The 25,857-nt window shown below is 39.0% G+C and overlaps 1 protein-coding gene across 1 annotated transcript in view; it reads right to left on the bottom strand.

The window, feature by feature from the left end:
• Nucleotides 1–25,857, bottom strand: part of LOC106082520 (putative phospholipase B-like lamina ancestor) — a 102,671-nt gene that overhangs the window by 69,214 nt on the left and 7,600 nt on the right. The window lies entirely within an intron of this gene.

Here is a 25,857-nt window from a genome sequence, read left to right on the forward strand (position 1 = left end):
AACCTCTTAAAGAGCGTATTTGTTGCCAGCGAAGGTCTATGACCTACAGAAATTATAGGCATACGAAGATAAAATAGGTTCCGCCTTGTCCTTAAGACTCGAACCAGTTGTCTTCGTCAAAAGCCCCTGCCGACAAAGTCGTCTGTCGGCTAGTGAACCCTGGCGCAGCCGCTCCACCAGTCGAGGTCTCAGTAGCAGATAACAACATGCTACGCCCTCCATCGCAGCTCTTGCGTCTCTGGAGTCTATTCTAAGCCTACTCCCGGGCTCTATATCTGACACTATCGCAGCTATCCTTAAGTGAGTTAAAATTTTTTCCGCAAATACCTACCTATTATGAGTCACAGAACATTCTTGCGAAGCGAAAAACCAAAACGTCCGAGTAGAGCGGACGGAATGGTTCAAACAGAAATTTCTGCACGACAGTTTTCGTTATGACTTTTAGCAGGCATGCCAAGTATGGAACGAATCCGTCTATAACCTGGTGTATCTCCCATATAAACCGATCTACCGCTTTGCCTTCTTTAGTTGTTGGAGGTGCAATTCTTATACGTTTTGGCAAAGGTTGTTCACGATAACTACTTTAGCGATTACCAATATCGGTGTTGAGTATGGTCCGAATCGGTCTTCCGATAGAAGTCAATCTTTCCATTTTACATTTCCTTGAACTCACACAAGAAGGCATTCTTGTCTACATAAAAATTTCCATGTAGAGTTCTTTCGTGACTTTCAATTACAAAATTTTTAGTTACTGTTTTGCAAATAGAAATCGCCCAAAGAACTTGACAAATGCAATACAAGACGAAAGGCATATAAAATATGGTTCGGCCGTCTTTAATGCGTTTTTGTTTGGTTTCTTTAAATTCATCTCTTGATGTCATTTTTGAACTACCACCCTAATGTGCATTTTTATCATCCCTAACGCCAATAATCAAGAAAACAGAAAACGCACTCATAGATACATAGTTGTGTTTTTCGTTGAACACACAAGGCATTGAATTCCTTGGCTGACATTTTCTGCCTGTTGTTTGTCTGTTGGTCTTCTGTTTAATGGGTTCATTGAGTTGAATGTCCGTCGTAATTGTGTAGAACTATTGAAGCATCGGCCACAATGAAGGACAAAAACCTTAAGGATGTTAACCTCACAATGTCTACGACGATCATGTGTATAGACACAATGGTGTATGTACCATATATACATGAGTACAACTAAGGATTCTTCTTCTTGTGCGTTTTGTTCCCTAGTTTTTGATTTTTTTTGTAAAGAAAAGGTTGCTGCTCTTAAGGTATTTCACAAAAACGAAAAAGAACATAGTTATGATGATCTCGAAGAACTTTATATGATACGCATGTTCTGCAGTAGAGCTGGTAAGATATCGATGTTACTATCGATATTTTATTTTTTGTCTGAATATCGATTTATATTTCTCCCATCGCTACTATCGGCAAAGTTCATTTGTTCGCAAAATTGAACTGAATGTATCCTATAAGATACATTGCGCCTATAGATGGCGCAATTTTCATCCGATTAGGCTAAAGTTCTTCTCATGACTTCCAAACGACTTTATTAAATTTAGTTTTTATCGATCTGTGCAATTATATTGCTTCTATATAAATCGGTCTCCTCATTTTTTTCTTCTCATTTTCGTTTGGAATATTGGTGATGGGAAATTAACGATAGTTTCGATACTATCGATATTTTTTATTTGAAATATCGGAAATATCGAATGTTGCGCCTGTTTCTATTTGCCAGCTCTACTCTGTAGTCATGATGAATTTATTTGTTGTATTTTATTTTCTTACCTCACTTGTCTTAAAAAAATGTATAGAAACTCCACGTTGCCGCTTAGGAAGATGCTAATTTTCAATTCTTCCTTCCGCCATATTTTGCGAAAATGTCTTTTAGTTCTTAAAATCTTAATTACACATCCGCCTGTCTGCAACTACTGAAGAGGAATGTGAATGCAGCCCAAGAAAGCAAATCTAAATCACTCGAATATTTTTAAATTCTTCTCTATTTACAAAGCTTTTCTTATCGCGATGAAGTGATAAAACCCGTGAGTTGGGTATCACATCAAACCTCACCGACGTCAGTCGCAACACAACATGGCAGGAAAGTACGTCAACGGAATGTGGGTACCTATAAAATTTTTATTATAAATATTTTTGGCAACACAAAAGTGGCATAAAACATTTTTTTTGCATTCAAGCAAACACATTTAAACGACGCGTATTGGATGCTCAAACTCAAACTTGTAGAAGATAAGAAATTTTGTGAAAATAGTACGGTCAGATAAGACAAGATGTGAATGAGATGGATTTCAAGATCACTGTGAAGTGGTCAAATATCTTTTATTTATTTAATGCTGGTTGTTTGAATGACTTGTCTTTGCCTCCTATAGCATCTCAGCAGTATTGACGGTGAATTTTGTTCGAGTTCAGGGTAGGCATCACTTGAGTATTAGCCCGCGGACATTTAATAAAAAACTGCCTGTTAGAGACCAAAGTGGAATTCATTTGACCAAATTTCAGCCAAATCGGATAAGAATTGCTCCCTCTAGAGGCTCAAGAAGTATAATCGGGAGATCCGTTTATATGGGAGCTATATCAGGCTGTGAACAGAGTTAGACTATACTTAGCACAGTTTTTAAATGTCAAAAAAACCACTTCATGCAAAATTTCAGCGAAATCGGATAATAATTGCACCCTCTAGCGGTTTATATGGGAGCAACATCAGCTAATGAATCGATGTGTACCATACTTGGCACAGTTGTTGATGGTCAAACCAAAACATTTCATGCCAAATTTCAGCCAAATCGGATAATAATTGTGCCCTCTAACGGCTCAAGAAGTCAAGATGTCAGATCGGTTTATATCGGAACTATATAAGTTTATAAACCAAATCGGACCAAATCTCTAGCACAGTTGTTGATGGTCAAACCAAACCAATTCATGCAAAATTTTAACCCAAATCAAGATTTTAACCAAAATCAAGAAGTCAAGATCCGAGATCATTTTATATGGGAGCTATATTAAGTTATGAACCGATTTGGACCATCCTCGGCAAATTAGTTGGAAATAAAAATAAAACACGTGGTGCATAATTTCAGCCAAATCGGATAAGACTTGCGACCTCTAGAGACTCCAGAAATCAAAATCGGTTTATAGGGCAGCTATATCAAAACATGGACCTAGCCCATTTACAAACCGACTCACACTAATAGGAAGTATTCATGCAAGTTTTCAAGCACCTAGCTATATTGGTTCGTAATTTAGCGTGCTTTCGACAAACAGACGGACGGATATACCTATTGGGGTCAAATACTTCAAGGCGTTACTACCATAATATGGTGGGGTGTATAAAAAAAGTAAAATGGCATTAAATTTGGCCGTATAGCAGCCATATCGAAATATGGTCCGATTTGGACCAAATGTGGCACGTTCATTGAATGGTCTAATAATTCAATTTTGTCGAATAAAATGTTGGTCTTTTTGGCAGCTATATCCAAATAATATATATATTAACCATATAAGATACGGATGTCGAAAAGCCTAACGTCAGTCCGACCTATAAAGTATATATATTCTTGATCCTTGCAAAAATCTAAGACGATCAGCCATGCCGTCCGTCTATCTGTTGAAATCACGCTACAGTCTTTAAAAATAGAGTTATTAAGCTTTGCACAGATTCCTTTTTTATGTCCATAGACAGGTTAAGTTCGAAGATGGGCTATATCGGACTATATCTTGGTATTCTCCTCATGTAGACCGATCTCTCGCTTGAAGGCCTTGGCCCATAAAGGACGCATTTATTATCTGATTTCGCCAAAATTACGAACAGTTGTCTTAGGCTCTTCGACTTCTGGGTCCAGATTTGGATTTAGCTGCGATATGTACCGATCTGCCGGTTTAAGGTCTTGGGCACACGCATTTATTGTCCGATTTCACTGAAATTTGGGGCAGTGAGTTGTGTAAGGCCCTTCGATTGGCCCAAATCGGTCTAGATTTGGATATAGCTGCCGATCTCTCGATTTAAAGCCTTGGCCCCATAAAAGGCGCATTTGTTATCCGATTTCGCAGAAATTTGACACAGTGTCATATGTTAGGCTTTTCGACATCCGTGTTCTATAAGGTTCAGATCGGTCTTTATTTGGCTATAACTGCCAAAAAAAACCAATATTTTGTGGTAGAAAATTTAACAGTGACTTGTATTTATTAGACTAGTAATTGTCTGTGCCCAATTTGATGCAAATCGGACCATATTTCGATTTAGCTGCTATGGGTGCATAGGTTAGGTTAGGTTGAAAAGAGGGTGCAGATATTAATCCGCCCCATGCCACTATGGACATGCACGTAAGCCAGTAATCGGCTAGTTGTGCACTCTAAAAACTTTTTAGTTAGGAATTCAGTGCTTCTTACAAGATCTCTAATTATTTTCAATATCACTCCCCTAAGTTGGTTCATGTCTGGTATTGTGGCTCCACCTAAGTGCCGGTATCTGTTAGACGCGAAAGCCGGGCAATGACAAAGGAAATGCTCCAACGTCTCATCATCTTCCCCGCATGCCCTACACATGCTACCACTCGCCGCAATGATTTTACATATGTTAGCTCGTAGTCCTATGTGTGCCGTTATGATAGCAATAGCCACACTGACCTTCTTCTTGCTTCCTTTCAGCAATAGCCTCGTCTTCTCACGATCTGGATCACCCCATAGGATTTTTGCTGTCCTACCGACCGTTTTGCTGTTCTACAATGTTGCATGGGCATTCGTCGCCCACTCCCTTAACTCGGACTGCGTCGACCCGGAAGGCTTCGGGTTAACCAAGTTTATTGACGGCAGTCCTCTGGCCTTTACCGCCAAATCGTCTGCCCTTTAATTTCCCCTTACTCCGTTATAGCCCGGCAGTATAAAACAGATCTCAGTCCCTGGGTTCTCAATGTTTATCCCCAGGCCCACTCAGTCCTCTAGCTTTGATCCTCCAGATGGCAATCCAAGATTGTGCCGATGGCAGCAGGGCCTCGAACTCGACTTTAAGGTTCATCTCAAGTATCCGATCGGAAATCTGTTCCCTTACTTCCAGGTTTCCTATCGTCGCCTCTATTATACCTAGATGGTATGAGCTGCTCCCATCCTTAATCCATTCTCCCATCGCCTTAAGTCTCATAGCCGCAGTGGCTGCCTCACACTTAATCTGTATGTCAATGGATCGGATATATAGAATAGTCTCCAGTGCCCTAGTGGGCGTGGTCCTCATCGCTCCGCCTATGCCAAGACAACATGTTCTCTGAACCTGTTGTATGGTCCTTGTTCTGCACTTTTTCTCCATAGCAGTCCACCAAACTACTGAGGCGTAAGTAAGTATTGGTATAATCACGCTCCTATAGAGCCATTGGACTATCCTCGGATTCAGGCCCCATTTCGAGCCTACGGCACGTCTACATAGTGCCAAACATCTGTGAGCCTTCACAGTACGCTCTTGAATGTGGCACTTCCAATTCAGTTTCTTGTCCAAGATCACACCTAAGTATTTGACCTTGCCAGATATCGAAATCGTCTTATTGAGGAAACATGGTGCTTTAAATTGACCCACCTTCGTCTTCCTTGTGAACAGGCATATTTCAGTCTTCTCTGGATTAACATCGAGACCTCTGGATCTAGCCCAGTCATATGTCATATGCAAGACCCTTTCGGCCCTTCTGCATAGCTCGTTCGGATCCATAGCCCTTAGAAGTATTATAACATCGTCTGAGTAGCAGACGGGTTCAAATCCCTCCCGGTCAGCATCCGTAATAGGTCATTTATGGTGGTCACCCATAGAAGTGGCGATAAAAAGCCCCCCTGTGGCGTGCCCTGTGCCACCTTGTCCCTTATATTTATGCCATAGGGCACACAATTCCACCTGTTCCTTAGCATAGGGCTTATCCTGTCTCTAAGGACCGGGTCCATTCGGTACTGGTCTAAGGAGTGGATCAGTGTGTCGGTCCGCACATTTTTAAAAGCCCCCTCGATATGAATGCATACCGCCAGTGTGTACGTATTGGCATCGAAAGATTTTTCTATTTTATGCACAACCTCGTACAGGGCAGTCTCCACCGACCTTCCCTTGACATAGGCATGCTGTTTGTATTTAAGCAGTTCGCTGGATGTCCTACTCTTTATCATGGTGTCTACAATACGTTCCATGGTTTTGAGTAGAAAGGACGTAAGGCTTACGGGTCTGTAGGCCTTTGGTGTCGCATAACTAGTCTTGCCTCCTGCCAGACTTTCGGAGTCCTAGGCACGCTGTGAAAATTTTGGCCAGACGAGGCGCCAGATAGTCTACCTCTTTCTGTAGTAACGCCGGAAATATTCCATTAGGTCCGGGTGACTAAAGTGGTTTGAATCTCCTCAAGGATTCCTTCACCATGAATTCCGTTATTATAAACCTTCGATCAACGTCATTATTCCAAGATTCCGGTGTCTCCGTGAGTCCCTTCGTATACTGTGGAAAATGGGTTTTCATCAAAAGCCTCAACATGTCCTCCATTATCTCTGCTCTCACTCCCATGTCGTCTACTAAAGTTTCAGTTTGGACATGGGTTTTTGAGAGAAACTTTTTTATCTTGGCGGCACCATTAATGCTATCGACCTGGTCACAGAAAAGCTTCCAGGAGGCACGTATTGCCGCTCTGGTAATACAATAGTATTCCTTGTTGAGCCGTGTGTAATACACATCCCAAAAAACTTCCGCTTTTTTACGACGTGCTCTGTTAAAAGTTCTGTGGACCTCTTTCCCAATATTGCGAATCTCCCCTGTCATCCAGGTTTTTTTTCGGCTGATTTCCTTTCCCGAAAAGGACAACTATCTTCGAAGGAGCCCACCAGTGCAGTCGTAATCCTGTTGACATTTTCGTCAATCTGTTCTATGCTTGGACAATCTAAATTATCTTGCCCAAGACTTCTTCTGAGTAGCCTTCCGAATTTTGTCCAGTTGGTTTTCAACTTATTTCGGAAACTTATCGGATTCGGTCCTGGCCGTGCTATTCTAAACCTAATGTAGCGATGGTCGGAGAAAGAGTGTTCCATGGAGACCCTCCATTCCTGAACCTCATCGATTAGAACATATCTAATCGAACATATCGTCACATCTAATACCCCCTCCCTAATCCTATTAACAAAGGTAGCGGTGTTACCAATATTAAGTGTTATTAGGTCGTTAGTATTCAAGAACTCTGCCAGGGCTTGGCTCCGCTTATTAGTATTGGTAGTACCACACGAAATGTGGTGAGAGTTTGCATCGCACCCTATTAGTACCTCGTTTCCTGTCTGTATTGCTTTCATCACCAGCCGTTGCAGCTCCGACGTGGGTGACGGTGTCGGAGAGTCGAAAGGCAGATAAAGTGATTCCAGGTATGCTCCACGGTCTCCCTGTGTCACCACTGTTGCATACGACGTTGACAACTCTGAGCAATATATTGGGTTGCCCAAAAAGTAATTGCGGATTTTTTAAAAGAAAGTAAATGTATTTTTAATAAAACTTAGAACGAACTTTAATCAAATATAATTTTTTACACTTTTTTTCTAAAGCAAGCTAAAAGTCACAGCTGATAACTGACAGAAGAAGGAATGCAATTACAGAGTCACAAGCTGTGAAAAAAATTTGTCAACGCCGAATATATTAAAAATCCGCAATTCCTTTTTGGGCAACCCAATAATTCAAATTTTTATGACACATAACGCAAGACCTCCCCCGAGACCCAGTGTTAGCATAGAATAATTGGTAGTTGATATGGTTAAGTCCAGAAACTTTGTTTCGGGTTGTCCAAGGCTCCTGAATTAAGGCAATATGGATCTTGCCCTTGCTGATTTTCTCCATCAGAGCGTGTGTAGCAGTCTCACTCCGGTGGAGGTTTATCAGGATTATCGCAATCATTAGTCCTCCAGGAAATGGGCATCTTGGGAGTAGGTTATGATCTCATCGTGCATAAATTATGCATTTTCCACCGGATTATGACGAAAAGTGGTTTACATATATACCCGAGGTGGTGGATATTAATTATCCTATTCGTTGGTTTAATTTTCCTGTCGTTTCTGCTTTTATGCAACTTGCTACGGCGTATCTCTATTTGAAGTGGTTAGTAACCGGGGTTGCTCTTCGCGTACCCTCCATCCTAACCTAACTTAGCCGAATTATGCTTAGCCAGAATACACAACCCTGAGCTTGCCAGGATACACCAACATGGACCTTTAGCGGATCCTCAAGAGTAAATAATCTCTCACATATACTATTGTATAATATACACATTTTTTGTATGCGATGTGAAGGAGACTTATCCCTCCTTAGTTGAAACATACTATCTTGTATCCTTTCCTGACTGCGGGACATTATTGGCTGAGGTACCTATAAACGGCTATCTTAAAAACCTCTGTGGTTAACCCACCAGCTCCTGCGGACTGATGGTTTTTTCAATCGAGTTAATGGCATTCTATCTAGGCGTTTTACATTTTATATCTTCAACAGGGATCGTTCCTCGCTACCAGATATCAAGAAGTGGAAAAAAACTCTTCTTTCAATATTTTTAGCACACTATCTTTTTCTCATACCACACTTCCTTCTTTGACACTGCAGTACAATGCAAACTCACTGATTAGGTAGAATTTCCTGACAACATTCTGGCTCCTGAACATCCCGGTTCGCTCACACTTGCGACTTTCCATTTCCCCTCTATTCCTTGGGAGAGGCTTTTGGTACCCAATATTCGGTTAGTTCGAAAGGCTAACTAAACAACTTATCATGGAATGCAGAAAGATGTATTTATTACACAAAACATCCATTAAAAAAGTTTTCAACCTACTAAACTTATATCATCTATTGTCATGTAATAGATAAAGTGTTAACAATTCTGTAATCATCATCATTTCGCCTGATAGCAAAGGTGAGTGATCTCCAGAGGTAATTGGCATTGACATACATGGTGCAATAAGCTTCGCAATTATAAAAAGCCCATCGCAAAGCGGACAATTTTGCTTACAACGCAGGGCGTCAATAATGCCAACAAAATCCCATATACCATAATATGACACTCGTATAGTGATAGAAAATCCTACGAAATCGCTATTGCTATCAATCAACTGCCCGAAATAATTTAATATGCAGTTCATATGCTGTCTGGTCATTTGTCGTTCATCGTAATATGGTATATACTCCGCCTACACATTGTAGCGGGCTTCCACGCATAGATAACGTTATCTCCATTAGTAGGGGAAAACGCGCTACTTGAATATCTAACTCACTTGTCCAAATAATTTATAAGACTCCAGCGCAAGCAAATATTGTTCCACGAACATAAACCATACTCATTCGTGTGAACAAAGTAAACACAGTCTGTATGAAACAAGTAAAAGCGTGCTAAGTTCGGCCGGACCGAATCTTGGGAACCCACCACCATGGATTCTGCTAAAAATGTATTCTACATACCAAACCTTGGTCATACCAGAAAAAATTAAAGCTTCTGGGAACCGAACAAGGATAATCGATAGACCGGTTAATGTGGGAGCTATATCAGGTAATAAACCTATTTGGACCGCATTTGCCGCAGTTGTTGAAAGTCGTAACAGAAAACCGCATGCCAAATTTCAACCATATCGGACAAAAATTGCGGCTTGTAAGAACTCAAGAAGTCAAATCAGCAGGTCGGTTTATATGGAAGCTATACCAGGTTACAGACCGATTTAGATTTTACTTAGTGCAGTTGTTGTAAATCATAACAGAACACTACGTGCAAAGTTTTAGCCAACAATTGTGGCTTCCAGGGGCTCAAGAAGTCAAATCGGGAGATGGGTTGATATGAGAGTTATATCGGGTTATAGACCGATTTATACCGTACTTGGCACAGTTGTTTGAAGTCATAACAGAACACTATGTGCAAACTTTTAGCCAAATCGGACAAAAATTGTGGCTTCCAGGGGCACAAGTAATCAAATCGGGAGATCGGTTTATATGGGAGCTATATCCAAATCTGAACCGATGTGGCCCATTTGCAATCCCCTATATCAATGGTAAGTATCTTTGCAAAATTTCTAGCGGCTAGCTATACGCGTTCGACCGCTAACGCGATTTCGGCAGACGAACGGCTGGAAATGGCTAGATCGAATCAGAAAGTGGAGACCATCAAGAATATATATACTTTGTGGTCTTTTAGATCAATTTTTCCAGGTGTTACAAACGGAATGACTAGATTAGTATACCCCCATCCTATGGTGTTGGGCATAAAAAATACCTCAACAAACTTTTATTTTTAAATTTTCGTGTGGCAATTTGTTATGGGATCTGGCAGAACTTCGAATTAAAAGATATTTAGAACTCCAACAAGAGTCTATTGCGACAAATTTTAACAGTAAACTCATTACTCATAATAATTTCTACTAGAACTTTTTTTGGGATTTCGTACATACCATAGTGAACCCATGTGGATGGTTGACTTGTACTAAAGAATTTGAAACAAACGAATCAGTTAGATTAAATATACTGAAGATCTGCACAATATGTCTTGTTCAGACCTTTAATTCCCACTTTATTCTAAAAATAGTACATTGCTGTATTGTTCCAAATTTTTTCCATTTTTGGAATTTTGTATTATGTGGAACAAAATGTGTACCAATTCATTTAATTACAAAAATATTTAATGTTTTCATTCTAATGAGTTTTTAGCGTGAAACATATTGGATGTTTCTTACAAAATATATAGCAAGAAAAACTAAGTAAATTCCGTCGGACCGAACTTTAGAACTCGGATTTATGTATAACCCCCAATACATAAAAGTTGGAGATATGGCTATATGGCAGCTATTGGGTTGCCCAAAAAGTAATTGCGGATTTTTTAAAAGAAAGTAAATGCATTTTTTAAAAAAATTTAAAATGAACTTTAATCAAATATACTTTTTTACACTTTTTTTCTAAAGCAAGCTAAAAGTAACAGCTGATAACTGACAGAAGAAAGAATGCAATTACAGAGTCACAAGCTGTGAAAAAATTTGTCAACGCCGACTATATGAAAAATCCGCAATTAATTTTTGGGCAACCCAATATATCCAAATATGATACAGATCATATGCCCCAATGATGTACATGTACCTTGTGTAACCCTTATTGAAATCGAGTAACAAATAAGCCTACGTCTATATGGCAGCTATATCCAATATGGTCTATATCCAAATATGGTCCGTTCGTAGGGGAAAACTATGAATTTGTGGCAAATTTCAGCTCAATATCCCAAAATTGGATGGACTTTTCGAAGTGTTGGATATTTCGTGGTGGGAAAAAAAATCAAAGCAATTCAGTGGTGCTGCAAGTTTTATAGAAGCCATTTAGAGAAGTTTTTAAAAACATTTGATTTAATTTCAATAATAGAAAGCCTTCTCTTGGTAAATCCATATTTGATAACAACTCAATAAGATGATGTTGTTCCAATAATACTAAACGTTTTAAATGCTTGCCGAGAACTGTATACATTGAATCCATTTTCGTCTGTGTTAGGGTGGTCGGGCTCCAAAAAATTGCTGAGTGCTTCTTATATTTCCAAGAGAGAAGACAGAAATATTTGAATGCGGTACTGGTTTTTGATTGCAATTTTATGGTACACTTGAATGCATGATGTTCTGCTCACATTTCACATCCAATAAATCCAATAACATTGATCCTGTGGGGCTTATATTCCCTTTACCTTGGTGTCAAACCCGTATGATAGGTCCCAAATTAAAATTTTCTAATCTTAAGCGCCTTCTGGCATTATCCATTCTAATATAATGTCGTTTTATTATTGCTTTTAGTTATATTTCTAAATAAATAAATAAATACAAATTAAAAAAAAAGTCGAAAATGGCGTATGAAACAAGATAACATTAGACAGACGATTTGTTGACTGCTGGTACTTCGGCCTTTGAAACCATGTGTGGTCCGGAAAGCGATAAAAGAATTTTGTCTCTAGACCTACATCTGCAGACATCCAGTCAGTGCTTTTCCCTAGCTTCAAGACATCTTACGAACAACAAGTTTCAGATGGTACACTCAGAAATAATTGTTTCATAGAATTAAGAAAAAAAAAACTTATTCCAAATAAGTAAGTCAGTGTTAATATAATTTGGTTTATTTTGCATAAAACTGACCAAATTGCAAGTGTTAAATAAATGTTACATATCTTTAGTTAGTTTCAATTAGTTCATAAACTTGAAGTTCGTAAGTAATTTTTTCTAAATCAAAATTCTATTCAACAAGTAAAATATTCCTTTGGTAGACAACGGTTTTATTAACTCATGATTAAAAATTCGTTGATTTCAATTCAACGATCCGTAAAATCGATTTTCTTCAAGTTGAGTACATATTTGTAAAAAAAAATAGTTCATACAATTTCATTAATTTGAATAGTTTTGTGCAAATAAAAAAAAGCAAAACTTGTAAATTAAAATTTTTACACCCTACACCACCACTGTGGTGTAGGGTGTAATAAGTGCATTTGTTTGCAACGCAAAGAAGGAGAAGAGCTAGCCAATTGATAAGTTTACCGATCTACTCAGAATCACTTCCTGATTCGATTTAGCCATGTCCGTCTGTCCATCTGTGAGTCCATGTATTCTTATAATCAAGGTACAGTTCGTATTTGTTGTCCAATCGTCACCAAATTTTGCACATGTCACTTTTTGGCTCAAGGACGCACGCTGTTAGAGAAAATCAGTTCAGATTTAGATATAGCTCCCATATATATGTATCGCCCGATTTGCTCTTAAATGGCAATTTGAGTAAGAACAATTTTCAAACGATCTGTACCATATTTCGTTCTTTGTCTCTGCAGGAGGATGTGCCTGCACCACAGCCATCGGTTTGGTGTTTAATTCTTTGGTAGAATTTCCGGACTTCATTCTGACTCCTGTACATTTCAATTCGATCACACTCACGTCTTTCCATTTCCTTTTTCTTTCAGCGGAATAGACGTTTCTCCTCTCTCCTTTTCTCCCGATAACTCTCTTTCATCTGCTACCGATTGCAGGGTTGCTCCGCTCTCCTTTTCTCCCGATACCTCTCTTTCATCTGGCGCGTTGCTACTGATTGCAGGCTTGCTCTATATGCCGCTCTTGGTCGTACCATGGGTTTCTTGGAGGAGGTTTCCGGTACCCAAGTACGGATTTCGCGACAATTTCCATGGAATGGGCAATAGTTTGCCACTGCGCCATTATATCATCGGAACAAGGAGTGCTTTCATCAAGCAGTTGGGTCAGTCGAGTGGAGTATGCCGTTGCCATCTGTTGTCTTTGCAGCTTTTCAATGTCTAGCTTCCGTGCAGTGTCAGATCGTACTTTCCTCGCCATGTTCAAACGGATGCGAACCATTGCTGCAACAAGGTAATGATCCGAAACTATATTCGGTGCACGGATCGATCGTACATCTAACACGCTGGATAAATGCCTTCCATCTATCACAACATGATCAATTTGATTCCTCCTGTTTTGATCTGGTGACAGCCATGTGGCTTATTATATTATTTTGCATATTTTTTTGCTAAAATCTGGTGCTACTTACTACAAGTGTTTTTGCCGCGGCGAAATCTATCAGCCTCAACCCATTACTGGACGTTATCTCGTGGAGGCTACATTTTCCGACTGTTGGACCAAAAATGTCTTCCTTGCCCATCTTCGCATTAAAATCTCCCAGAACGATTTTAATATCATGGGCGGGGCAGCGGTCATATTCTCGCTCTAGGCGATCCTAGAAAATATCCTTGATCTCCTCGTCCTTGTCTTCCGTCGAGGCATGGGCACAAATAAGGCTGATGTTGAAGAATTTGGCTTTAATGCGGATTGTGGCTAGCCTCTCATCCACCGGAGTAAAGCTGGAGACAAGGTGTTTTAGTCTCCGACTAACCACAAATCCACAGCTAAATTCATGCCTCGTGTTATGGCAGCTAGTTCGTCACCGTTTGGTATTATAGTGACGCCATTCCCAGTCCATCGCACTTCCTGTAAGGCGGTAATATCTGCCTTGTACTTCTCTAATACATCCGCCAGCGCGTATACTGCACCTTCCCTATAAAAAGTGCGGACATTCCAGGTGCAGATCCGAAAATCATGGTCCTTTTTTCGTTTGCTTGGGTCGTCAACATTGGGGGGGTCCGTTTTTACTATCCCTTTTTTTCTCATAGTAGTTCTCATAGTTTTCCGGGGGCGGATTACAGGCCCAGCGCCCCAACCGTATGGGTTTCGTGGAATTGTACACGTATCCCTCGTTGTGGCGAGCCGCTTGCTCCATGATCCGACGATCGCCTTCAGCCTCCCCTAACCTGGGAACAGACGCTGATGTTGGCCATTGGTTATTTGAAGGCGCCAATAACTCGCCTTGTCATCTCGAGAATCATTGGCACTCAGTATTTAATTAAGAGCCAGTGCCACCTGACTCCTCACTGAGACTCTCCTCTCGAAAATCGCTGACTGCCCGCGGCCGCATTTGCAGCTACTCCGCATAAAAACGGAGCTTTCCACCATCCACAACCTGTGGAAGCGCCCGGTAGCTTTCAGCTACGCTCCATATACATATATCTATTGCCCGAATGTTTAATTGTAAGGTAGGCGTAGGGTATTACAAAGTCGGCTCCGCCCGACTTTTGCCTTTTCTTTCTGGTTTTAAAATGTAGTTGGTTTTCGAAGATTTTTTTAACTGAACTATGCGAAACCACTAACTTTCTAGGAATACCAAAATTTGCTTTAAGTAATTACAAATTTCATAATTAATTCGCCATATGCACTTGAAAATTTTTTTTCCTAATCTGTTAAGCACATTTATTTACATAAGATGTTGAAAACGATGCTTAATTTGTTTTCAATATTTCATTTAGTATTTTTCACATATATAAGTTTTTATGGCATACATACAATTATCTCTCGATTGAAATCTTACCATTTGAAAAAAAAAAACTCGTGACTTGGCATTATAGAGGAGAATTAATACTTATAAACTCCTTCTAAAACGAGTTTTTTATTTACAAAGCATTTACTTACAAATACAAATTGTTTATATTTTGAATAATCGATAAATTTTTACCTGTGCTGAGAAAAAAATTTCATTAGGTGGCAATTTTTCGCAAATATGTTCGGCGGAAAGGACGTTCATACCGATACTGTTATCGGCAAGTACCTGAACTTATATTATACACTAAAAAAAACGTTTCGTATTATGTAGTAGAAAATTTAACCAAAGTTGTAGCCATCAGCTGAGCTTCTCATGACCAAAAAATAGAATCCTAAGCACCCCTGGAAGGACGTGAAACATGGTGACGTCTCATTTATGATGTTGTTGTTGTAGCAGTGTGTTGTGTTATATCTTTCGTCTGCTTGATTCTGTTGAGTATACAGATTCAGGAACTCTGCGACTTAGATGAGGTGCAGTTAAACAGGTGACGTGTGTCGTGTGGTCCATGGTCAAAATCGGGACAAAAATCCTGCACGTTGACATTAGTCCGTGCTCTGCAGGAATTGAGGCAGCCGCATCTGCCGGATCGTAATTGAAACAATGTGAGTGAAGATAAATTCCGAATTTAACTAGTGGAGACACAAACCACTGACTTAACAGTCCTCTGTTACTGCCATTAGCAGACCACTGTTAAGGAACTTTGTAGGCAATTAATTAATTTTAAAAAAAGTATTTGTTCATAAAAATTAAATTTCAAACACACAAAGACCAAAAAGAGATTTAGAAAATAATAAGGTGATCCAACACTAAAATTTAGTTTCCTGAATAACCGCAAGGTGTACTAACAAGATAAAGAAGATTGTAAAATTCATTGATCCACTGTGCACAAATGGAAAATAGTAAGGCGATGAGACCGGCATCAAACGACAGCTAGGGAAGCCTAGTTTCCTATACATATGCAAACATTTTCCAAATAATCGTCTAACTATCGAATTTTAGCCAAAAACTTGAAAAAATTACCCAAAAAACTGAAAAAGTAAATTTTGCGTGAACCACTGTGTAAAAACGGAAAATAGTAAGGCGATGAGACCGGCATCAAACGACAGCTAGGGAAGCCTAGTTTCTCATACATATGCTCACATTTTCCAAATAATCGTCTAAATATCGAATTTTAGGCAAAAACTTGAAAAAATTACCCAAAAAACTGAAAAAGTAAATTTTGGGTGAACCACTGTGTAAAAACGGAAAATAGTAAGGCGATGAGACCGGCATCAAACGACAGCTAGGGAAGCCTAGTTTCCTATACATATGCAAACATTTTCCAAATAATCGTCTAACTATCGAATTTTAGCCAAAAACTTGAAAAAATTACCCAAAAAACGGAAAAAGTAAATTTTGGGTGAACCACTGTGTAAAAACGGAAAATAGTAAGGCGATGAGACCGGCATCAAACGACAGCTAGGGAAGCCTAGTTTCTCATACATATGCCCACATTTTCCAAATAATCGTCCACCTATCGAATTTTAGCCAAAAACTTGAAAAAATTACCCAAAAATTAAAAAAAGAAATTTTGGGTGAACCACTGTGTGAAAACGGAAAATAGTAAGGCGATGAGACCGGCATCAAACGACAGCTAGCGAAGCCTAGTTTCTCATACATATGCTCACATTTTCCAAATAATCGTCTAACTATCGAATTTTAGCCAAAAACTTGAAAAAATTACCCAAAAAACTGAAAAAGTAAATTTTGGGTGAACCACTGTGTGAAAACGGAAAATAGTAAGGCGATGAGACCGGCATCAAACGACAGCTAGGGAAGCCTAGTTTCCTATACATATGCAAATATTTTCGAAATAATCGTCTAACTATCGAATTTTAGCCAAAAACTTGAAAAAATTACCCAAAAAACTGAAAAAGTAAATTTTGGGTGAACCACTGTGTGAAAACGGAAAATAGTAAGGCGATGAGACCGGCATCAAACGACAGCTAGGGAAGCCTAGTTTCCTATACATATGCAAATATTTTCGAAATAATCGTCTAACTATCGAATTTTAGCCAAAAACTTGAAAAAATTACCCAAAAAACTGAAAAAGTAAATTTTGGGTGAACCACTGTGTAAAAACGGAAAATAGTAAGGCGATGAGACCGGCATCAAACGACAGCTAGGGAAGCCTAGTTTCTCATACATATGCAAATATTTTCGAAATAATCGTCTAACTATCGAATTTTAGCCAAAAACTTGAAAAAATTACCCAAAAAACTGAAAAAGTAAATTTTGGGTGAACCACTGTGTGAAAACGGAAAATAGTAAGGCGATGAGACCGGCATCAAACGACAGCTAGCGAAGCCTAGTTTCTCATACATATGCAAACATTTTCCAAATAATCGTCCAACTATCGAATTTTAAGCAAAAACTTGAAAAAATTACCCAAAAAACTGAAAAAGTAAATTTTGGGTGAACCACTGTGCACAAATGGAAAATAGTAAGGCGATGAGACCGGCATCAAACGACAGCTAGGGAAGCCTAGTTTCTCATACATATGCAAATATTTTCGAAATAATCGTCTAACTATCGAATTTTAGCCAAAAACTTGAAAAAATTACCCAAAAAACTGAAAAAGTAAATTTTGGGTGAACCACTGTGTAAAAACGGAAAATAGTAAGGCGATGAGACCGGCATCAAACGACAGCTAGCGAAGCCTAGTTTCCTATACATATGCAAACATTTTCCAAATAATCGTCCAACTATCGAATTTTAAGCAAAAACTTGAAAAAATTACCCAAAAAACTGAAAAAGTAAATTTTGGGTGAACCACTGTGCACAAATGGAAAATAGTAAGGCGATGAGACCGGCATCAAACGACAGCTAGGGAAGCCTAGTTTCTCATACATATGCTCACATTTTCCAAATAATCGTCTAACTATCGAATTTTAGCCAAAAACTTGAAAAAATTACCCAAAAAACTGAAAAAGTAAATTTTGGGTGAACCACTGTGTGAAAACGGAAAATAGTAAGGCGATGAGACCGGCATCAAACGACAGCTAGGGAAGCCTAGTTTCCTATACATATGCAAATATTTTCGAAATAATCGTCTAACTATCGAATTTTAGCCAAAAACTTGAAAAAATTACCCAAAAAACTGAAAAAGTAAATTTTGGGTGAACCACTGTGTAAAAACGGAAAATAGTAAGGCGATGAGACCGGCATCAAACGACAGCTAGGGAAGCCTAGTTTCTCATACATATGCAAACATTTTCCAAATAATCGTCTAACTATCGAATTTTAGGCAAAAACTTGAAAAAATTACCCAAAAAACTGAAAAAGTAAATTTTGCGTGAACCACTGTGCGAAAACGGAAAATAGTAAGGCGATGAGACCGGCATCAAACGACAGCTAGGGAAGCCTAGTTTCCTATACATATGCAAACATTTTCCAAATAATCGTCTAACTATCGAATTTTAGCCAAAAACTTGAAAAAATTACCCAAAAAACTGAAAAAGTAAATTTTGGGTGAACCACTGTGTGAAAACGGAAAATAGTAAGGCGATGAGACCGGCATCAAACGACAGCTAGGGAAGCCTAGTTTCCTATACATATGCAAATATTTTCGAAATAATCGTCTAACTATCGAATTTTAGCCAAAAACTTGAAAAAATTACCCAAAAAACTGAAAAAGTAAATTTTGGGTGAACCACTGTGTAAAAACGGAAAATAGTAAGGCGATGAGACCGGCATCAAACGACAGCTAGGGAAGCCTAGTTTCTCATACATATGCTCACATTTTCCAAATAATCGTCCAACTATCGAATTTTAGGCAAAGACTTGAAAAAATTACCCAAAAATTAAAAAAAGAAATTTTGGGTGAACCACTGTGTGAAAACGGAAAATAGTAAGGCGATGAGACCGGCATCAAACGACAGCTAGGGAAGCCTAGTTTCCTATACATATGCAAATATTTTCGAAATAATCGTCTAACTATCGAATTTTAGCCAAAAACTTGAAAAAATTACCCAAAAAACTGAAAAAGTAAATTTTGGGTGAACCACTGTGCACAAATGGAAAATAGTAAGGCGATGAGACCGGCATCAAACGACAGCTAGGGAAGCCTAGTTTCTCATACATATGCTCACATTTTCCAAATAATCGTCCAACTATCGAATTTTAGGCAAAGACTTGAAAAAATTACCCAAAAATTAAAAAAAGAAATTTTGGGTGAACCACTGTGTGAAAACGGAAAATAGTAAGGCGATGAGACCGGCATCAAACGACAGCTAGCGAAGCCTAGTTTCTCATACATATGCCCACATTTTCCAAATAATCGTCCACCTATCGAATTTTAGCCAAAAACTTGAAAAAATTACCCAAAAAACTGAAAAAGTAAATTTTGGGTGAACCACTGTGTAAAAACGGAAAATAGTAAGGCGATGAGACCGGCATCAAACGACAGCTAGGGAAGCCTAGTTTCTCATACATATGCAAACATTTTCCAAATAATCGTCTAACTATCGAATTTTAGCCAAAAACTTGAAAAAATTACCCAAAAAACTGAAAAAGTAAATTTTGCGTGAACCACTGTGCGAAAACGGAAAATAGTAAGGCGATGAGACCGGCATCAAACGACAGCTAGCAAAGTCTAGTTTCTCATACATATGCTCACATTTTCCAAATAATCGTCTAACTATCGAATTTTAGCCAAAAACTTGAAAAAATTACCCAAAAAACTGAAAAAGTAAATTTTGGGTGAACCACTGTGTGAAAACGGAAAATAGTAAGGCGATGAGACCGGCATCAAACGACAGCTAGCGAAGCCTAGTTTCCTATACATATGCAAACATTTTCCAAATAATCGTCCAACTATCGAATTTTAAGCAAAAACTTGAAAAAATTACCCAAAAAACTGAAAAAGTAAATTTTGGGTGAACCACTGTGCACAAATGGAAAATAGTAAGGCGATGAGACCGGCATCAAACGACAGCTAGGGAAGCCTAGTTTCTCATACATATGCTCACATTTTCCAAATAATCGTCTAACTATCGAATTTTAGCCAAAAACTTGAAAAAATTACCCAAAAAACTGAAAAAGTAAATTTTGGGTGAACCACTGTGTAAAAACGGAAAATAGTAAGGCGATGAGACCGGCATCAAACGACAGCTAGGGAAGCCTAGTTTCTCATACATATGCAAACATCTCATCGCCTTACTATTTTCCGTTTTTACACAGTGGTTCACCCAAAATTTACTTTTTCAGTTTTTTGGGTAATTTTTTCAAGTTTTTGGCTAAAATTCGATAGTTAGACGATTATTTGGAAAATGTGAGCATATGTATGAGAAACTAGGCTTCCCTAGCTGTCGTTTGATGCCGGTCTCATCGCCTTACTATTTTCCATTTGTGCACAGTGGTTCACCCAAAATTTACTTTTTCAGTTTTTTGGGTAATTTTTTCAAGTTTTTGGCTAAAATTCGATAGTTAGACGATTATTTGGAAAATGTTTGCATATGTATAGGAAACTAGGCTTCCCTAGCTGTCGTTTGATGCCGGTCTCATCGCCTTACTATTTTCCGTTTTCGCACAGTGGTTCACGCAAAATTTACTTTTTCAGTTTTTTGGGTAATTTTTTCAAGTTTTTGCCTAAAATTCGATAGTTAGACGATTATTTGGAAAATGTTTGCATATGTATGAGAAACTAGGCTTCCCTAGCTGTCGTTTGATGCCGGTCTCATCGCCTTACTATTTTCCGTTTTTACACAGTGGTTCACCCAAAATTTACTTTTTCAGTTTTTTGGGTAATTTTTTCAAGTTTTTGGCTAAAATTCGATAGTTAGACGATTATTTCGAAAATATTTGCATATGTATAGGAAACTAGGCTTCCCTAGCTGTCGTTTGATGCCGGTCTCATCGCCTTACTATTTTCCGTTTTCACACAGTGGTTCACCCAAAATTTACTTTTTCAGTTTTTTGGGTAATTTTTTCAAGTTTTTGCCTAAAATTCGATATTTAGACGATTATTTGGAAAATGTTTGCATATGTATGAGAAACTAGGCTTCCCTAGCTGTCGTTTGATGCCGGTCTCATCGCCTTACTATTTTCCGTTTTCACACAGTGGTTCACCCAAAATTTACTTTTTCAGTTTTTTGGGTAATTTTTTCAAGTTTTTGCCTAAAATTCGATAGTTAGACGATTATTTGGAAAATGTTTGCATATGTATGAGAAACTAGGCTTCCCTAGCTGTCGTTTGATGCCGGTCTCATCGCCTTACTATTTTCCGTTTTTACACAGTGGTTCACCCAAAATTTACTTTTTCAGTTTTTTGGGTAATTTTTTCAAGTTTTTGGCTAAAATTCGATAGTTAGACGATTATTTCGAAAATATTTGCATATGTATAGGAAACTAGGCTTCCCTAGCTGTCGTTTGATGCCGGTCTCATCGCCTTACTATTTTCCGTTTTCACACAGTGGTTCACCCAAAATTTACTTTTTCAGTTTTTTGGGTAATTTTTTCAAGTTTTTGGCTAAAATTCGATAGTTAGACGATTATTTGGAAAATGTGAGCATATGTATGAGAAACTAGGCTTCCCTAGCTGTCGTTTGATGCCGGTCTCATCGCCTTACTATTTTCCATTTGTGCACAGTGGTTCACCCAAAATTTACTTTTTCAGTTTTTTGGGTAATTTTTTCAAGTTTTTGCTTAAAATTCGATAGTTGGACGATTATTTGGAAAATGTTTGCATATGTATAGGAAACTAGGCTTCGCTAGCTGTCGTTTGATGCCGGTCTCATCGCCTTACTATTTTCCGTTTTCACACAGTGGTTCACCCAAAATTTACTTTTTCAGTTTTTTGGGTAATTTTTTCAAGTTTTTGGCTAAAATTCGATAGTTAGACGATTATTTCGAAAATATTTGCATATGTATGAGAAACTAGGCTTCCCTAGCTGTCGTTTGATGCTGGTCTCATCGCCTTACTATTTTCCATTTGTGCACAGTGGTTCACCCAAAATTTACTTTTTCAGTTTTTTGGGTAATTTTTTCAAGTTTTTGCTTAAAATTCGATAGTTGGACGATTATTTGGAAAATGTTTGCATATGTATGAGAAACTAGGCTTCGCTAGCTGTCGTTTGATGCCGGTCTCATCGCCTTACTATTTTCCGTTTTCACACAGTGGTTCACCCAAAATTTACTTTTTCAGTTTTTTGGGTAATTTTTTCAAGTTTTTGGCTAAAATTCGATAGTTAGACGATTATTTCGAAAATATTTGCATATGTATGAGAAACTAGGCTTCCCTAGCTGTCGTTTGATGCCGGTCTCATCGCCTTACTATTTTCCGTTTTTACACAGTGGTTCACCCAAAATTTACTTTTTCAGTTTTTTGGGTAATTTTTTCAAGTTTTTGGCTAAAATTCGATAGTTAGACGATTATTTCGAAAATATTTGCATATGTATAGGAAACTAGGCTTCCCTAGCTGTCGTTTGATGCCGGTCTCATCGCCTTACTATTTTCCGTTTTCACACAGTGGTTCACCCAAAATTTACTTTTTCAGTTTTTTGGGTAATTTTTTCAAGTTTTTGGCTAAAATTCGATAGTTAGACGATTATTTCGAAAATATTTGCATATGTATGAGAAACTAGGCTTCCCTAGCTGTCGTTTGATGCCGGTCTCATCGCCTTACTATTTTCCATTTGTGCACAGTGGTTCACCCAAAATTTACTTTTTCAGTTTTTTGGGTAATTTTTTCAAGTTTTTGCTTAAAATTCGATAGTTGGACGATTATTTGGAAAATGTTTGCATATGTATGAGAAACTAGGCTTCGCTAGCTGTCGTTTGATGCCGGTCTCATCGCCTTACTATTTTCCGTTTTCACACAGTGGTTCACCCAAAATTTCTTTTTTTAATTTTTGGGTAATTTTTTCAAGTTTTTGGCTAAAATTCGATAGGTGGACGATTATTTGGAAAATGTGGGCATATGTATGAGAAACTAGGCTTCCCTAGCTGTCGTTTGATGCCGGTCTCATCGCCTTACTATTTTCCGTTTTTACACAGTGGTTCACCCAAAATTTACTTTTTCCGTTTTTTGGGTAATTTTTTCAAGTTTTTGGCTAAAATTCGATAGTTAGACGATTATTTGGAAAATGTTTGCATATGTATAGGAAACTAGGCTTCCCTAGCTGTCGTTTGATGCCGGTCTCATCGCCTTACTATTTTCCGTTTTTACACAGTGGTTCACCCAAAATTTACTTTTTCAGTTTTTTGGGTAATTTTTTCAAGTTTTTGCCTAAAATTCGATATTTAGACGATTATTTGGAAAATGTGAGCATATGTATGAGAAACTAGGCTTCCCTAGCTGTCGTTTGATGCCGGTCTCATCGCCTTACTATTTTCCGTTTTTACACAGTGGTTCACCCAAAATTTACTTTTTCAGTTTTTTGGGTAATTTTTTCAAGTTTTTGGCTAAAATTCGATAGTTAGACGATTATTTCGAAAATATTTGCATATGTATAGGAAACTAGGCTTCCCTAGCTGTCGTTTGATGCCGGTCTCATCGCCTTACTATTTTCCGTTTTCACACAGTGGTTCACCCAAAATTTACTTTTTCAGTTTTTTGGGTAATTTTTTCAAGTTTTTGGCTAAAATTCGATAGTTAGACGATTATTTGGAAAATGTGAGCATATGTATGAGAAACTAGGCTTCCCTAGCTGTCGTTTGATGCCGGTCTCATCGCCTTACTATTTTCCGTTTTCGCACAGTGGTTCACGCAAAATTTACTTTTTCAGTTTTTTGGGTAATTTTTTCAAGTTTTTGGCTAAAATTCGATAGTTAGACGATTATTTGGAAAATGTTTGCATATGTATAGGAAACTAGGCTTCCCTAGCTGTCGTTTGATGCCGGTCTCATCGCCTTACTATTTTCCATTTGTGCACAGTGGATCAATGAATTTTACAATTTTCTTTATCTTGTTAGTACACCTTGCCGTTATCGAGGGAACTAAATTATAATGTTGGATCACCTTATTATTTTCTAGATCTTTTTTTGGTTTTTTGTGTGTTTGAAATTTAATTTTTATGAACAAATACTTTATTTAAATTAATTAATTGCCTACAAAGTTCCTTAACAGTGTTCTGCTAATGGCAGTAACAGAGAACTGTTAAGTCAGTGGTTTGTGTCTCCACTAGTTAAATTCGGAATTTATCTTCACACACATATTGAAACAGAAGTACTCTGGTTTGCCGGGGGAGGTCAATTTCTTCAGGTGCAATGGGAGGCGGTCGTTCTCCAAGGATCACATTCACCGGATAGGTATCCACCGCATCTGATACCGTGTCTGAATGAATATTGTCTGGGCCAGCTTGATCTAGAGGTTCTCTCTTGAAGCGCTGGACCTTACGCTCTAGATCTTGTAGATCTACCTTAAGGCTTCTGTCCGGTGAATGCCTATCCACAAGATGATGATGATTTGGATGGTCTCTGCGATAACAGCCCAGAAGGTATTGCTTAGACAGCATGTAGTTATGTCGTCGTACTGGTAGGATCTTTGTCTCCTAGGAACTGAGGAGACAGCCCAACAGTTTTGTATATTAGTCCACTGCGTGTCACAGAGTTGACGAGACCACACTGGCGCTGCATAACTTACCACAGACCGGCCAATTGCTTAGCACGTGGTTAACTAGGTTTCTGGCAGCACTTGGGGTGATTTGGGTAATTTGCGACCCAGAGTTTCAGGCCTGACTGGAGGGACGTATTGGCGTTGTCCTCAAATAGTTTGGAATGACTGACCGTTTCGAATGCCTTCGATAGGGTCTGATTGAAGCCTAGGCAAATGTGTGCGGTGATGGCATGCAGAGCAGTTGTTATGCTATGCAGTGTTCGAAATTCATGCTGATGGCAAATGGAAATTTTCCCACAAGGCTCGGGAAGATTAGTCCCTCGAACATCTTGCCTACTGCTGATAGTAGGGAGATCGGTCTGTACGACTCCCCCTTACCCGTGTAAGGGGGGGTCGTACAGACTCCCGTTATATACATCGGGAACTACAATATATGAGTGTTCAAAGATAGGTTGAGAACTTAACTAAGGTAGTCAACTCCAGGTAAATCCAGATTCTTCAGCATCAGTGTAGAGATTCCGCCGGGGCCCAACGCCTTGGATGATTCGGCGCCACGGATGGCATTCGTAATTTCCCCACAAATACATCGTTGATCGCTTAAGGAATGGAGGTAAAGGATTGGCCTTCGCGATACACCATTCCGTGCAGTATAGACCCATCTCGCCTGTGCCTGGCGCTAGTGACCCCAACATGGAGTGTATAGGAATAGCAGTCAGATCCGGTACTGCCGAAATAGAGCTATACAACGTGTACATACCGCCGGTTGCTGGCAGTGACCCAGTTAATGGCCAAGCGTACAGGCCCGACATAAGTGGGTTACTGTCTGGCCACAATCGCCTGGTTCTAGGAGACTTTAATGCGCGTCACGTTTTATGACATTCTCCCCTAAGTAACGACTATCGGGGCATAGTTTTTTCAGAGCAGATTGAAGGCTCCACATTTTGCGCAGTGATGCCCCACTAGGATTACGAGAAAGTGCAACAGCTCGCCAGATATTTCCATTGCATCCATTGATCTCCTGAGTGACTTATCCGTCATTTATTTGGGATCAGACCACCTCCCCAGAATTCTCACCATCGACCCACCACTCGACTTCATAACCTCTGAGCGCCGAATGTTTATCAATCAAAAGAGGGTCGATTGAATCGGCTTCAGAGAGTACACCAATGACCGCCAGTGAACTGACACCCCCTCGAGTGTGTTAGTAGCTGAGAGAAAAATCCAAGACATCATGTACGCAGCAGCCGGTCGAATACCTCAAGTGCGGCCCAATTTCCCGACGCAGGCAGTGGTACTTGTAGACGAGCGTGATGGGATGCGTTC

This window comes from Stomoxys calcitrans, chromosome 1 (assembly GCF_963082655.1).
Source record: "Stomoxys calcitrans chromosome 1, idStoCalc2.1, whole genome shotgun sequence".
Lineage (NCBI taxonomy): Eukaryota > Metazoa > Arthropoda > Insecta > Diptera > Muscidae > Stomoxys > Stomoxys calcitrans.